This window comes from Oreochromis aureus, linkage group 14 (assembly GCF_013358895.1).
Source record: "Oreochromis aureus strain Israel breed Guangdong linkage group 14, ZZ_aureus, whole genome shotgun sequence".
Taxonomy (NCBI): Eukaryota; Metazoa; Chordata; class Actinopteri; order Cichliformes; family Cichlidae; genus Oreochromis; species Oreochromis aureus.
In genome coordinates this window covers 13,365-30,597 of record NC_052955.1, presented here as the reverse complement: position 1 = coordinate 30,597, position 17,233 = coordinate 13,365, and positions in this window count along the sequence as shown.

Genomic DNA, 17,233 nt, shown 5'->3' with positions numbered 1-17,233 from the left:
CACGCTTCTTGCGACCCTGTTGACTATTTTGAATGAAACGCTTGATTGTTCGATGATCACGCTTCAGAAGCTTTGCAATTTTAAGACTGCTGCATCCCTCTGCAAGATATCTCACTATTTTTTTGACTTTTCTGAGCCTGTCAAGTCCTTCTTTTGACCCATTTTGCCAAAGGAAAGGAAGTTGCCTAATAATTATGCACACCTGATATAGGGTGTTGATGTCATTAGACCACACCCTTCTCATTACAGAGATGCACATCACCTAATATGCTTAATTGGTAGTAGGCTTTCGAGCCTATACAGCTTGGAGTAAGACAACATGCATGAAGAGGATGATGTGGACAAAATACTCATTTGCCTAATAATTCTGCACTCCCTGTAGGCCAATCTCCAACCTTCCTTTCATATCAAACATTCTTGAAAGAGTAGTTGTCAAACAGCTAACAGATCATCTGCAGAGGAATGGCTTATTTGAAGAGTTTCAGTCAGGTTTCAGAGCTCATCACAGCACAGAAACAGCTTTAGTGAAGGTTACAAATGATCTTCTTATGGCCTCTGACAGTGGACTCATCTCTGTGCTTGTCCTGCTAGACCTCAGTGCTGCGTTCGATACTGTTGACCATAATATCCTATTAGAGCGATTAGAACATGCTGTAGGTATTACAGGTACTGCACTGCAGTGGTTTGTATCATATCTATCTAATAGACTCCAATTTGTACATGTAAATGGAGAGTCCTCTTCACACACTAAGGTTAATTATGGAGTTCCACAGGGTTCAGTGCTAGGACCAATTCTGTTTACATTATACATGCTTCCCTTAGGCAGCATCATTAGAAGACATAGCATACATTTTCACTGCTATGCAGATGACACGCAGCTCTATCTATCCATGAAGCCAGGTAACACACACCAATTAGTTAAACTGCAGGAATGTCTTAAAGACATAAAGACCTGGATGGCCGCTAACTTTCTGCTTCTTAATTCAGATCAAACTGAGGTTATTGTACTCGGCCCTGAAAATCTTAGAAATATGGTATCTAAGCAGATTCTTACTCTGGATGGCATTACCTTGGCCTCCAGTAACACTGTGAGGAACCCTGGAGTCATTTTTGACCAGGACATGTCCTTCAATGCACATATTAAACAAATATGTAAGACTGCTTTCTTCCATTTGTGCAACATCTCTAAAGTTAGAAATATCCTGTCTCAGAGTGACGCTGAAAAACTAGTTCATGCATTCATTACTTCCAGGCTGGAATAGAATAGAATTCAACTTTATTGTCATTGCACATGCACAGGTACAGGGCAACGAAATGCAGTTTGCATCCATCCAGAAGTGCTTTAGCTGTGATATAGATATATTACAATATATATTAGCAATAATATAGATATGTAAGTATATTACAGAAATGGGTCTATTATGGTATGTTATAATGTACACGGTATGAAGTATGTTATGAATATGCTATAACTATAAGTATGTACAGGCTATGAACAGGATATAAATATGAAATAAAAAACTATACAGAAATATGAGATATACAGTTATACAGAATGTGAACTATGCAAGTTATAAACAGTTGTAGGATTAAAAATTATTGTATGTACAGAATGATTATTTACACAGAACTATACAGTAGTGCAGTTAAGATAAGTGAGATATGTGGATAATTTCTACAGAGGCTGTATAAAGTGCTGGTGGTTGTGAGCAGGGTTTTAATAGTTTTGCAATTTTCATTAGTTTTATTTTATTTCGTTTTGACTTCAGATTTTCAATTTTATATTAGTTTTAATTAGTTTTTACCAATTGTTTGCTAGTTTAGTTTTTATTTTTGAAAATCCTTAGTTTCAGTTTAGTTTTGATTAGTTTCAGTTATAGTTTTAGTTGTGTTTGCAATAAAGTGTAACAAAATCCCAGTTTCATCATATCAGTCATGCTCTTCTGCTTATCCTTGGGTATGTTGCTCTTCCAGCTACCATACCCTGCACCCTGGACAGGTCGCCTGTCTGTCGCAGGGCTAACACGCAGAGACAGACAACTCACATTCCCACCTATGGGTTCTTTAAATAAATAAATAAAGGCAGATGAACAACCATTGATACCAGGCAACTATAAAATGTATATCTTGGCCCCAATGAGACTATTAACTCTTGCAGCACCGGGTGTAAAGGCAATTGACTCACACAGTTATGTAGATATCCCAGTCCTGTTGTCTCGGGATGCATCACGCTGCCTTGCCTGGGGTTAGCTTCTGTTTCTGGGGATGAGGGTTGAATGTGCTCCTTACCTTCTCCAGGTAAGCTAGGTTAGCCTTCTTGTGTGAGCTTTTCAAGTGCACTTTAAGGTTTGTGGGATTTTTTCCCTTTAGAAATGTCCTCATAATTTGTCTCGTTCCACTACAAGACACTTGCTTTATCCAAAACAGTCATATTCAAAGTAATCCCAAACTGGAAGCTGGCGCTTTCTCCAGACTTTTCCTGACATGATTCTGCGCGTGGACGGAGCAGCAACACAGACGACTCGACTAACGTACTGCCACCTGCTGGCATAATGAGACACAGTAAGAAAAAAACCTGGAAACTAAACTTCATTTTCACCCTTGACTATTGTATGACACGCACACATCAACGAAAACTAAACACATTTTTGCTATAAATTCAGTTAATTTTAGTTAGTTTTGTGAACACTCATTACAGTTTTAGTTAGTTTTCCTTTTTTTGTTTTTATTTTTATTTCCGTTAACGAAAATGTTTTTTCACTTCTAGTTTTCGTTATTTCGTTAGTTTTCGTTAACGATAATAACCTTGGTTGTGAGTGGTGGTTCAGTCCATGTTATTATTGTGTGTTTGAGGGTACAGTTGTCCATTGTGTGTGTGTGTGTGTAGGTGGTTGTGGGTGTGTGTATGTTCAGTCCATGAGTTTAACGTGGGTCAGATGTCAGGAGGCAGAGTTCAGGAGTCTGACAGCTGTGGGGAAGAAGCTGTTCCGGTACCTGGTGGTCTTAGTCCGGAGGCTCCTGTAGCGCCTCCCAGAGAGCACTGCTTCGTGTAGATGTCCTTTATGGCAGGAAGTGGTGCTCCGGCGATGCGCTGGGCAGTTTTCACGACCCTCTGCAACGCCTTCCGGTCCGAGGCAGAGCAGTTCCCGTACCAGACTGTTATACAGTTGGTCAGGATGCTCTCGATGGTGCAGCGACTACTGTAATTCATTATTATCAGGATGTCCTAAAAACTCCCCGAAAAGCCTTCAGTTAATCCAAAATGCTGCAGCAAGAGTCCTGACAGGGACTAGAAAGAGAGAGCAGATTTCTCCTGTATTGGCTTCCCTTCATTGGCTTCCTGTTAAATCCAGAATTCAAAATCCTGCTCCTCACATACAAGCAGAGATGGGCGCGTTACTGTAATCCGATTACTTTTTTCAAGTAACGAGTAATGTAAGGGATTACTGTTGCAAAAATGGTAATTAGATTACCGTTACTTTCCCGTACACTGTAAAATATAACTTGTTGTTTCAACTTAAAAATATGAGGTAAAGGGCTGCCTTAAAATTTTAAGTTAAGTCAAGAAATAGAGTTTGTTCTTATAACACAACCAATTGTTATCTTAATGAAAAATCACATGTTGTCTAAACTTTCATCTTAGTTTAGTTGACTGAGATTTGTTAGTCAGTTCAACTTTAATTGTCATCTTTACTTGGGAAAACCCTTTCAGCTAAATTAAAATAATCTATTGTTTAAACTCTTGTCCTAGTTCAGTTGACTTGGGTTTTTTAGTTAATTCAAATACTTTAGTAGTTCTTTTAACTTAGGAATCTATTTTAGCTTAACTAACATAATCTGTTAGCTAAGTTGATTTAAGTTTATTAATTACCTGAGCCCCTTAAGGTAGCTGAGTGAACTTGTAAATCAGTTTCATTTTAATTATCAGAGTTGATTGACTGGATGTAAAGAAAATGTGTATTAAACATCTTAAGTTTTGTTTTGTTTTTTAGCTTTCTAACATCCATTTCAGCAAAACTACCTGTTAGGTTTATCTTAGATCTCAGGTTTAAATACCTACATTCCTTTAAATTAATTTTCTGTTGTTTACAGAAAAAAAAATAAAACCCCACAGATTCCATTAAAGTCTATCTGATCATTTCATACAGAAAGTTTGTTTTAAGAACATGACAAGACAATTACTCATGAGCACCCAACATTCACCATTTATTGTGCCATCTTAGTCATCTGAGAAACAGAAAAATCAGTGACGTAGCTCATCTTTCTCACAATCCATCAAAACTCAAAGGCTGCTCCCTGTGAAACAATAAATTTGAACTTGGTCTTGAGCCCAGTTTGGGTGAAGATGAAATTCTGACCAATACTCTCGGAGCAGTAGTGATTCTTGTGAAGTAACAACATAAAGTCTGCATTAATGTAATGTATCAACGGAACACTTGCTATTTTAGAAAAGTTATTCTTTACATTTGCAAAATTTTTAAACTTCATTGTGCTCAGTCACACCTGTTAGCATAAAACTTGAAATATTAAAATAGTACAAAACCTTTGATAAGTGACAGTAAAGATCAGTTTATAACAACTAAGACATCAAACTCTTGTATTTGTCTTCGTTTACAATTGCAACTAATTCCACAGAACCAATATCTCTGAAAATGAGTGCATGCTTCTGAAACATTTGATAATATGAATATTTCAGAAACATCAGTTTGAGTCTGCTCAATTGCAAAACAAAGGAAAAACTACTGACTTGCATGAGATAAGCATCTGCAAAGTCCAGCATTATATTGTTGTTCACATAAGTTTCTTAAACCATGAACAAATGAGTAATTGTCTAATCTGGAATGTAAAGTGTAGTCATTTAGTGACATACAAAAGTGAGAATGAGAACTTGCAAGAATAAAAAAACAAACAGTAAAATAAAAACTGTCCTTAACACTAAGGAGCATACAATTACAGTTCTGCATGGCTTTCTGCAAGAGTCTGTTTCTTAGACCATGCACTAGTGAGATGCACTGCCTTCCACCAATGTTCATTAGGATGTTCTGAATGACTTCAAAGATGTCCTTAAGTTCCTTTGGATAGTCTATGTTGAAGGCAAAAGAAGGCCCATCAGCATGGAAATGGCACTTGAGACATCCCTCAGATTAGACAGGATTACTGCCGCCTCAAGGACGACCAACACATCGATGATGTCTTCTTCTTTCACCATCGCAATGCCAACTTTCATCCTCTTAGAAAACGTGTCTTCAATACCTGTCGGCTATAAAAGGGTTCAAAGACAAAAAAAAAAAAAAAAATTACACAGTTACAATTACACAATATCCCTTGTGCTTAAGAATTCATGTCTTTCCAAAGAAGAGCCATACTGATGCTTTGGATGATGGTGATTGGCTTTGGGTAACACTTATTAGTAGTTAAAGTTTTTTCAGAATGAGATATGCACCCCATGTTACAAATCCATTTCTTGCTTTAAACAAAGACCATGTTCATAAATAACTGAGCATGTCTTCAATTGCAGAATTCAAACAAAATTTTCAATTTAAATGGTAAATGGCCTGTACTTGTATAGCGCTTTACTAGTCCCCTAAGGACTCCAAAGTGCTTTACACAGTCAGTCATTCACACACATGGGTGGATGACTGAATCGTGGCTCAAGAGTTGACAGTTCGTCTTATAATTGGAAGGTTGCGGTTCGAGCCCCGGCTCTGACAGTTTCAGTCGTTGTGTCCTTGGGCAAGACACTTCACCTGTTGCCTACTGGTGGTGGTCAGAGGGCCCGGTGGTGCCAGAGTCCAGCAGCCTCGCCTCTGTCAGTGCGCCCCAGGGTGGCTGTGGCTACAATGTAGCTTGCCATCACCAGTGTGTGAATTTAAATCTACTTATGCTAAATATTGGCTGTGCTCTAAACCAAATCTGGCTGAGAATACATGAAATGTGCAAACTGCAGCTACACTACAGGATCAGATTGTGGCTCCATAGACAATGCTTCTTTAATCAGTTTATTGATTAAAGTTTATTTTTTCCCCTATATTAACAGCATGAAAAAAGAGCATATAGACATGGCTGAACAGGCTGCATAATTGGCACTGAATATCAACATCCACCTTTACCCAGCTGCCCAATGACTCTCGGCCAGTAACCTTTAATTGCTTACCCAGTCTACACAGTCTCTTTTCCAGGGTCCAGGACATTTCACCAAAGTATTGCCCCCACAGCTGTAGCAGCCACTGCAGCCCCTTAAATATCCTAATATCTCTGCCATTACAATATACAATGTGAGAAATCAAACGTAAAGCTGAAGTGAACAGTACAGCAGCGAAATGTCAAAGACCCTGGTGAAGACATGAATAAACACAAGACACTAATAATATCAATGCTAGCTTGCCAGTTAGTTTCTCTGAAACCCAGACCAAATCCAGTGTCAAAGATCTTGTAATAATACATTTGGTGAGGAAAAAGTACACATGTACTTTTTAATTTAAAATCCACTGTGGTGCTGTCATTATTAAATTTACTAAAAGAAACAATGCTAACCTTCACAGTCTTGAAAGTGTGTGAGGATCTTCCTTTAGAAAATGAGGTCCTCTGTCCTCTTCCTTTGTGTAGGGCTCTGGTCAAAGAAGTCAAAAAGAAAACAAAAACATTTTTTAAACAGTGTTTATGAAGCATGTAGACAGCTCCAAATTCACAGCTTTTTGATACATAATTCCATCAATATATGATTATCATTGGAGATTTTGTATCAGGCTTATCAGGACATTCAAGTAGAATATGATATCCAACCTACCACCAATATACATAGATTCTGTAAAAGTTACCACACTAAATGTCCAGTTGTGAAATATGATGACAGACTTTACTTATCAGCTTTCTTTCAATGAGTTCATCAGTTGAACTGGATAACCTAAAACTTAAACAAATGATTAGATTTCGCAGTTGAACACTTACATCATCTCCGAAGCATCTTATGAGCCTAGTTAGCCTTTCTATGCCGCTCTTGATTTTGTACAGCTCCACGAACCTCTCCATAATGGTCAAGCACAGCAAAAGGAACCCTTTCAGGTCAACAGATGTAAGACGGGCAAATTCTGCTTCAACCTGAGCAATAGAAGAAGAGGGGTGGAGAGTACAGGCAGAATAAAAAAAAGATTCTTTGAGACCCAAATTTAAGCAAACAGTCATCTGAGGCCCATTAGAGAAAACACAAACACACAAAAAACAAACAAACAAAAGATGCACTTTACCTGCCGTTCAGCAAACAAGGAAGTTCAGAGAACAATAAGCTCTGTCTTGAAATCTTTTAAAGTAGAATGATTGTGAAAATGACTTATGTGATGTAAAACTTTAGTAAACGTGCAATTAAAAGAACACTGAGTAAAAGGACAAGTAACAATTTCCTTATTCCTCAGATGTTTACCTTGATGAGCAATACTGTTTTAGTCCAACTGCCTCATTAAAGTTACACAACAGGCTTTTTACATTAAAGCCAGCAAGTCCATTACATACTCCCTTTTAGATCTGAAATACTGTGCACATTCTGTGTATATGTAGTGGACAGCAATTTACCCAAAAGAGCGCAAAGTTTGCAAGTCCACCTCATTTAAATGACAAAGTCAGATGTGATCATCTAGACCTGTGAAAATAAATTAATGACAAACTTGCAGTTATGGATGTTATTACAACCACAAGAACCTAAACAGTCTGCTCCATTGCTTTTGTTAATGAATCATTTGTTGGTAACACATCTGAATATTTAGTTTATGCCACCTGCATGCGATCATCAATAGTGCCATATTACTTCTTAAGAAGTACCCTGACACTACAATCTTTATATCATTTGTTCTACAGAGCTATTAAGTTACAATATAATCTGTGGTGTTTCCAGTATGACAAAATGCACAAATTGTAACTTACCATTTGACTCCATTGACAAAAATAAATCCCCAGCATCAAGTTTGGCTTCACAGACCTAAAATAAGTAAAATAAAAATATATGTTATAATTATATTGTTTTCGCCATTTATTCATGTTTGCTAATTTTCTGACATATAAACAATGTTAGTTTTGTTACAATACAGAGAATGCAGTTTAATTAAAGGTAAATTATGCAAAAAAAAAAAAAACTTCTGCAGTATACCATGCCAAAATCAGTGTCTCTGATGCCAATTATTTTATCACTACAGCTCTTTTAGTATGGAAACTCACACAATCTAGTCATACTGATCACAAGAGTTCAAAAATAAGTCAAAATAGTGAGCTGTTGTTAAGCATAAAGCATTTCAGGGTAACAAATAACTGCACAATAGAATTAAAGCAAAAATAAAACACACTGGAGGACGATCTGATAAAAACTAATATAATGCTGGTTTGTAGACCATATTTTGTCTCAGTCCTCAGTGCACTCTTGCAGCTTAGCATGCAGCAGTTAATAACAACTTAAGTGATTATATAGGGGTAAACAGATGACAACAAGCATCGGAGTCCTGCCAAAAGTTCTTTTGAACCCAGTCAGTTATTGGAAATATTGCCAAAATGAACTTCCACCAAAATACAACAGCCTGTGAACTTGAAAGAAATTACAAGTACAGAGACAATATGAAATAAGCTTTATTAATTAGCTGAGTTAGCTTGCTAATATCGCAACAGTGGTTGAGTGTACAACCTTAAAGCTAGCGGCACAATACTTGTGATTTGGTCAGTGCCACATTAAACCCATAAAAAGGCCATATGTCAGTTTATTAGGTCAAGTTTGGTCATGACACACAAGCTGGACCTTGTCGGCTAAAGTTACATTAGCTAAAGCAAACATTTCGGTAAAAGAGAAAACACACATCATGCCATAGATTCAAAACATGTTCCAACTTTTGTAGCTCTCTTTCCTTATAGTTATAACCAATGTTACTCACCTTGAAAGCATATTCCAAAGAAGACGATTAGAAAACGTCCAAGTAAAGTGAGCATGTCGTTAACCGCCAATTCCCCATGATGCACCTCGGTAGCAGTCACGTGAGGCAGTTTTGAATCCTGCTGTGCTCAACTTACCCACATTGTCAAGTTCACATAAGTTGCTGATTTAGCTGGACATGAGTTTTCAAGTTAGCTTTTTGGTGTAATTGGGACGTTTTTAACTTGTAATTCTATGTTATAACAACAACTTCAGTCATCTATCGTCAAACTGATATAGAATAATATGTTGAAATAACAAACATCTAGAATTACATTTTACAGTGTAGGAACGCTGCGTTACTGCGTTACTAAAACCGTGGGTTTTTAAGAGAATGTCTCATGACAGTGGCGTGTAAGCGAGTGCGACGTTCGTGACAACAGCTGTGTGCAGATCAACAATGGATAATATATAGAGTGCGGGAGAGAGTATGAGCGTGCAGCGTTTAAAGCGTGGAAGTACTGACCTTACTTTGAGTTTGATTCCATAAAAAGTGACAAAAACATTAGTGTCCGCTGTTCACTGCGTGGGAAGAAAACTTCTTTTTACAGCGAAAAAAACCCCCTTAACTTCCAAGCAAGCGCCGAGTGCGCTACGACTGTAATGGGAACTTCACAGAGAAACTCACGGAGTCTTCAACTGACCGCTGCGGCACACCTGCACCAGGGTAAACCTCCGCCTACCTCAGTCCTGCTTTACAGGTGAAAATAGAGCAACTAGCCTTTGACTTTATTTATTTTCTGCTGTGTTTTACTTGCATCTATTTGAAAGAGTGAGTGTAAACACAAAAAAATATTTTATTTTATGTGCTGGAATGTGCAGAAAATAGGTTTAAATGTTAAACAAATTTCTTCCAGTCAGAGAATGTTGCATATAATTAAATTTTTGCTTGATGCATAAAGTTAAAAGATTAAAACTAATAAAATAAGTTTTAAAAAGAGACGTTTCCATTTGATTATGTGATAGATTGATTATTAGTTGAAGTTCATAATGGAGTAAAAAGTTGTGGTTAAAGGTTACTCAATTTATTATTCAATTTGTTTCAAATATGTATGTATAAATAAGGGTAAAAGAAGTCCCATCAAAGAGATGTAATGTAACACAAAACAGTTAAAAGAGTTCATGACTTTGTTCAACCGGATAACAATCCTTAATGTGACTATAACCTGTGTAAAATTCAATCTGTGATCTACTTGTCGAGCCTGGGGAATAATCCATGTGATTTAGTGATCATGATTGATTTGTTATGTCTGCCATTGCCGGAAGGGGGAGCTCTGGCCACGATGCCTCATTCGCAATGAAGCTGCTGAAAGAGAAGCATCGTGTCTGAGCGTTGTCATTGACTTATCCCTTTTTCAGGTAATAATTGAGCAATTCTGCTTTTGAACGTTACAAATATGTATGTTGAGCTGTACTGACCGTGTTTCCAAATGTACCAAGAGGATACTAGGGATATTTAGATGATTTGTGTTAACTGTGTTGTTAGGATAAGCTAAGCAGCAAGCTAAGCTAAACGCTCTGTTGGTGGCTAGCATGGAGCATTATCGTGCCAGACTGTGTATGAAACATACAGTATTGTGTGCATTTTGCATTTGGTCTGGACAAAGAACATGTTTATTTTGTGTGAAGGGACAAATGCCTATTAGTGTTTTTATATGAATATTTTGTTTATTTTCTGTACATTTAAGTTTAATGATCTAAGTTTGTTTATTGATTCATATGCTGTTTTTGTAAATTCTTACATTCAATTTAATCTGTAATTTAAAGGAAAGGAAAGAAAACAGTCTTGAGATATATTCTCTTACAGCTAATAGAGACTGTACATTGTTATTAAGATGTTTACTACTTTTGTATGTATGTTTATATTTCTGAATCATTCGCAATGAAGCTGCTGAAAGAGAAGCATCGTGTCTGAGCATTGTCATTGACTTATCCCCTTTTCAGCCCCTTTTCAGGGTGTAACAATTACATTTTGTATGATGGATTATGCAGAAAAAGTAGAATTGGGCTGAAAGATCTATCGCTTTATCACCTATTCAGGTTGTAAATCGTCTTTTTAAAAAGTAACTAAGTAATTAATTACTTTTGAAAATAAGTAATCAGTAAAGGTAACGGGATTACTTTTTTGGGGAAGTAATCAGTAATTAGTTACTGATTACTTTTTCAAGTAACTTGACCAACACTGCATACAAGGTCTTAAATAATCAGGCCCCATCTTATCTTAATGACCTTGTAGTACCATATCACCCTATTAGAGCACTTCGCTCTCACACTGCAGGCCTACTTGTTGTTCCTAGAGTATTTAAAAGTAGAATGGGAGGCAGAGCCTTCAGTTTTCAGGCCCCTCTTCTGTGGAACCAGCTTCCAGTTTGGATTCAGGAGACAGACACTATCTCTACTTTCAAGATTAGGCTTCAAACTTTCCTTTTGTTAAAGCATATAGTTAGGGCTGGACCAGGTGACCCTGAATCCTCCCTTAGTTATGCTGCAATAGACGTGAGGCTGCCGGGGATTCCCATGATGCACTGAGTTTTTCCTTTCCAGTCACCTTTCTCACTCACTATGTGTTAACAGACCTCTCTGCATCGAATCATATCTGTTATTAATCTCTGTCTCTCTTCCACAGCATGTCTTTATCCTGTCTTCCTTCTCTCACCCCAACCGGTTGCAGCAGATGGCCCCGCCCCTCCCTGAGCCTGGTTCTGTCGGAGGTTTCTTCCTGTTAAAAGGGAGTTTCTCCTTCCCACTGTCGCCAAAGTGCTTGTTCATAGGGGGTCATATGATTGTTGGGTTTTTCTCTGTATCTGTTATTATAGAGTCTACTGTACAATATAAAGCGCCTTGAGGCGACTTTTGTTGTGATTTGGCGCTATATAAATAAAATTGAATTGAATTGAATAGAATCCTGTAATCTCTTATGAACTTCCGTGACAAATTATGAAACAGTTCAGTTTGAATTCACTGAGAAGGCTCGTCCAGCACAGCATGAAAAGTCTAAGACCAGGCAACAAAGGAAGTTTGACTTACTGGTTGTGCGTCAGAAATCAAAGCAAAATATGGAGAGTGTCCTCAGCGGCCAGACGAGAGAAGGATGCCACACCGAGGATGGGGACAAGTTTCTCTGATAGACAACTCACCCAAGCAGAGAAAAACATCCTTACAAAAGGGTTGAACTTTGCTGTGGTGCAGAGACAAATCCCACTAGTGGAACTGATCACAGCCACAGAAACAGCGATTCAAAACAACAACATTGCAGACGTGGAAGCAGGGGCCCGTTCTTCGTACCTCGCTTACTACATCCAAGATCAAATGACACATCCAAGATCAAATCATCGCGCTAACTTTGAGCTCGCTAATCCGGTTCTCCGAACACACCTGTTGTTGACAATTAGTATAGCTGGATGAAGTAATCTGAGATCACTGGGTGGCTTAAAGGGGGCTACGCATCGATAGTAGAAACATTGATCGGCAACCCTGTGATTGGTCGGCGAAGATGTCGAAGGAGCGCGCACAGTATTTCACGGCAGCAGAGCAAGAACTCTTGATTGAGGGATTTCAGGAGTTTCAGAGTCTAATTAAAACGCATGAGGAACACTGCAAAGGCTGCAAAAGCAAGGAGAGAGGGCTGGCAGAAAGTTGCTGACAAATTAAACTCGTAAGTGATCCATGATATTACATTATATCATGTGATATTATATTATACCACATTATATTATATTACATCATATCCTCTTTCACATTAGAGCCACAACAGGACCCACTAGAACATGGGAAAAAGTAAAAGTGAAATATAAGAATATTCTACAGAATAGTAATATTTATCACTTATATTGCTTTTAGTCTATGACAAGAGACCCTGGAATAATCTGTTTGTTTGTTTATAACAGCAACCAAGAAAAGGGCAGAGCAAATAAAGACAGGTGGTGGTCCTGCACCCCTCGTCACACCCCTTTTGTACTGTGACATTTATTGACATTGTGGGTTTTTTGTGTGTAGTTTGACATAACACTCCATCACTTTTACCTGTTCCCATGCAAGGGGTGACTGAAGCATGCACAGTAAGTCGGGAGTAAGTATATACAGTACAGTAAGTATATATATATATATATATATATATGGAGAGAGAGAGAGAGTATTAAGTAAATAATACCCTCACGGGAGAATCGATATCTCTCTATGAGCACACTGTCGCGCTGAGCTAAAGGATCCTGTCTATCCCGCGATATACGCTAAATTCTGTAAACTCTCCTTATCAATCTTGCACCTTCCTTGCTCAGCGTACAAACGGACAGGACATGGCTGCGACAGACTTCCCAAATCCACCTTCGCTTTTATAGTCGTGGTCTCTCATCTTGATTGCACGTAGTAATTTACTATTACTACTCTAAAATATGAATTACATCTGACATGATCTACTACATGTAATAGAATGATTAATAGTACATTTCCCTTTTTTCGGAAATGACCTGTATGTATCTGTATGAAATCAATAACAGAATCAAATACTGCATTATCTTTAGTTACATTGATAATATTTATTTATGGTAAAACAGTGGCGACATATCGCTGTTGCTTTCATATAACTGCAGCGGACATACCTGAGTGGCCGCGATCTAATCCTATTTACATAAAGTAAGCCTGCTCCCGAGCAGGTTTACGCTTACGGATCTGTTGCTATGACAGCAAGTCCCAGATGAGCTTCGGAGAACCGAACGATCCAAGATCACGCGAAATCGTCAACATTCAAATCCGGCTAACTTACTTAGCGAGGTACGAAGAACGGGCCCCAGGGCAACTATGGACAAACCACACCCTGCCACAGGAGGTAATAAAGGAAGCACTGAAGCTGCTGTCCTCAGTGTTTGGGGCATTTAAACGTCTCTGACCTGAACCTTTCTGCCCTACAGAAACGTCTGGGTCACGTCACTCAGGAACCTTCTGACATGACTTTTAACCTTTAACCTGTGAGCTACCTGAGAGTCATCCTACCGCCATGTTCAAGGTGAAATTTATTTCATCCCCAATAAGCCCCTCCCCTCAGCCAGTTAGATAATCAGAGTCATGAATGCAGGTGAGTTTGGACTACAAGGTGTGATCTAAGTACCGCCATCCTCACCTGCCTGCAGCCAAACCTGCTCACACCTGACTGAAGTCAGACAGTAAACAGGAAGCAGAGGAGCCGAGTCATGTGTCAAGCTCAGAGTTTGAAATCAGCCGTTTCCTCTGATTCTTTTAAATGCAGCCCAGGGGCCCGTTCTTCGTACCTCGCTAAGTAAGTTAGCCGGATTTGAATGTTGACGATTTCGCGTGATCTTGGATCGTTCGGTTCTCCGAAGCTCATCCGGGACTTGCTGTCATAGCAACAGATCCGTAAGCGTAAACCTGCTCGGGAGCAGGCTTACTTTATGTAAACAAGATTAGATCGCGGCCACTCAGGTATGTCCGCTGCAGTTATACGAAAGCAAGAGCGATATTTCGCCACTGTTTTTCCATAAATAAATATTATCAATGTAACTAAAGATAATCCAGCATTTGATTCTTTTATTTATTTCATACAGATACATACAGGTCATTTCCGAAAAAAAGGGAAATGTACTATTAATCATTCTATTTCATGTATTTGATTATTTCAGATGTAATTCATATTTTAGAGTAGTAATAGTAAATTACTACGTGCAATCAAGATGAGAGACCACGGCTATAAAAGCGAAGGTGGATTTGGGAAGTCTGTCGCAGCCATGTCCTGTCCGTTTGTACTTGAGCAACCCATTGCGGAAGGTGCAAGATTGATAAGAGAGTTTTCAGAATTCAGCGTATATTGCGGGATAGACAGGATCCTTTAGCTCAGCGACAGTGTGCTCATAGAGAGATATCGATTTTCCCGTGAGGGTATTATTTACTTTTCTTTCTTTCTTTCTCTCTCTCTCTCTCTCTCTCTCTAGATATATAGATATATATATATCTCCCAACTTACTATGCATGCTTCAGTCACCCTTGCATGGGAACAGGTAGAAGTGATGGAGTGTTATGTAAAACACACAAAAACCCCACAATGTCAATAAATGTCACAGTACAAAAAGCATTTTAATTAAGGCAACAACCAAATATTTTACATTGTACAAATAGCACCAGTTATGAAGGTGCTGCTACTGCACCCCGGCTGCTGGTCTAAGGAAGAGCTGCCCCAGGGATGCCCTCAACAATGGGTCTGGTGGCATTCAACCCTAGGGCCAGCTCCTCTGCCGGGTGTGACGAGGGGTGCAGGACCACCACCTGTCTTTGCTCTGCCCTTTTCTTGGTTGCTGTTATAAACAAACAAACAGATTATTTCAGGGTCTCTTTTCAGGAGACTAAAAGCAATATAAGTGATAAATATTACCATTCTGTAGAATATTCTTATATTTCACTTTTACTTGTTCCCATGTTCTAGTGGGTCCTGTTGTGGCTCTAATGTGAAAGAGGATATAATGTAATATAATATAATATGATATAATATAATATAATATGATATAATGTAATATAATATAATAAATTACTTACGAGTTTAATTTGTCAGCAACTTTCTGCCAGCCCTCTCTCCTTGCTTTTGCAGCCTTTGCAGTGTTCCCTTGCGTTTTAATTAAACTCCTGAAATCCCTCAATCAAGAGTTCTTGCTCTGCTGCCGTAAAATACTGAGCGCGCTCCTTCGACATCTTCGCCGACCAATCACAGAGTTGCCGATCAATGTTTCTACTATCGATGCGTAGCCCCTTTAAGCCACCCAGTGATCTCAGATTACTCATCCAGCTATACTAATCGTCAACAACAGGTGTGTTCGGAGAACCGGATTAGCGAGCTCAAAGTTAGCGCGATGATTTGATCTTGGATGTGTCATTTGATCTTGGATGTAGTAAGCGAGGTACGAAGAACGGGCCCCAGCAGCTGAGAGTGCGTGTGGTCATGTGATCATGTGCTGATGCAGAACTTGATTCTGCTCTCCTGCTGAGTCTCACTCTGCTGCAGAGAGTGAACACACCTGTTCAACCAATCACATTCATTCCCTCTGATCTGATTTCACGTCTCCTTCATCAGGCTGTGGGACAGGGAGCGTTCATGTTTCCATGGAAACAGCTCTAATGTGCAGCTGTCACCTTAGAGACAAACAGCAGCACTGAGCGCGCTCAGACACCAAATCATTGACTGTAATAGCTAGGTTTCATTTGACGTAGACGTGACGTCGACGTAAAGCGCGAAATTTGACTGGCGGTCGGAAGTGAAAAAGATAAGCGCAAAATCACAGACAGACAGTACGCAAAATGCCTATGTCCCGTTGTGTTTACGGATGCTCCAGTAGGTCGACCAGAGAAACCGATAAACGGTATTTTAGGGTACCAAAAATAGCCCAACGAAGAGGAGAAAAATGGAAAATTCTAACCGAAAAATGTAGGAAAAAATGGATTTTAAATTTACGTTTACAGTCGGGAGGAGCAGAGTCTGCCAATGCCCGTGTCTGCAGCGACCACTTCGTCAGAGGTAATGTTATGTTTGCAAACGAACTTATTAGCATTAGGTTGTCGTTAAATTCTCGTTTACTTAGTGCTTTTAAGTTAGTAGTCTAATATTGACTTGATTGGGACTATAGGCTGCCCAAGTGCTTTGGATGACGAAGAGTGAATGAGCTGCAATCACTTCTCCATCCTCCTTTGCAATTACCCAAGTCTTCAGAGGTGTCTCGTTAGACCTCTGGGAATGGTTTACCTTGAAACAAACAACTGTCACTCTAACGAAGTCCTAAGGATGTGGCATGTTTGTTGACGTTAAAGCACTACCGCTAACTGTTAGCGTGTTTAAGATAAAGCAATATAAGAACAAACACTCACCCTTGCAAACACCAAACTGTATCCATCACGGAGACGTTTTGTTCCAAGGTTGTGGACCCACCCGCTGACAAAAAAATTGTACGCCTCCAGACTCTTGAAAGCTTTCATTTGCTGCCTAGTGTAGTAAGAAGTCTGGAGGACCAAGTAGTTGGTGATATCCACAGCCTCGATAGTAGGCAAATCCTTTACTTCTGTGGTGTATTCGGACATTTTCAAAGAATACGGATCACGTCCGATATATTTTTTAACTATCTGTTTATATCTCTCCCGAGAAACGGGGTCTAAAGTTGCACAATAGCTGCTCTCCTGACTCTCCACAGTGTCCTCCATGTTTACTTCCGCCCTCCACTCAAAAATCGCGCTGCCTCCGCACGTCATCAGAACCACGTGACCGCAACCCAACTATTCAAACTTTATTCTCCCGCTCTG